This window comes from Otolemur garnettii, unplaced genomic scaffold (genome assembly GCF_000181295.1).
Source record: "Otolemur garnettii isolate 467f Iridium unplaced genomic scaffold, OtoGar3 scaffold00156, whole genome shotgun sequence".
Taxonomy (NCBI): domain Eukaryota; kingdom Metazoa; phylum Chordata; class Mammalia; order Primates; family Galagidae; genus Otolemur; species Otolemur garnettii.
In genome coordinates this window covers 195,225-195,867 of record NW_003852551.1, presented here as the reverse complement: position 1 = coordinate 195,867, position 643 = coordinate 195,225, and positions in this window count along the sequence as shown.

Sequence of the window (643 nt, the reverse complement as noted above, 5' to 3'; positions counted from 1 at the left end):
TAAAAATCCCGGACCAGGCACAGTGGCTCACACCTGTAATCCTAGCACTCTGGGAGTTCAAGGAGGGTAGACTGCCTGAGTTCACAGGTTCAAGACCAGCCTGAGCAAGAGTGAGACCTCGTTTCTAAAAACAGCTGGGTTGGGTGGCGCCTGTGGCTCAAAGGAGTAGGACACTGGCCCCATATGCGGGAGGTGGTGGGTTCAAACCTGGCCCCGGCCAAAAACTGCAAAAAAAAAAAAAAAAAGTAAAAACAGCTGGGCATTGTGGTGGGCACCTGTAGTCCCAGCTACTTAGAGGCTGAGGCAAGAGAATTGCTTGAGCCCAAGTTTGAGGCTGTGAGCTATGACATCACAGCACTCTACACAAGGCGAAAAGTAAGACTCTGTCTCAAATAAACAAATAAATAGGCTCAGCACCCATAGCTCAGTGGTTACATAGGATGCTGGACATGTACACACATACACATGTACATACGGACATGTCTGTCTCTATGACTATTTTTTTTTTGAGACATAGAGTCTCACTATGTTGCCCCTGGTAGACTACTGTGGTGTCACAGCTCACAGCAACCTCAAATTCTTGGGCTTAAGCGATTCTCTTGCCTCAGCCTCCCAAGTACTGGGACTACAGGTGCCTGCCACA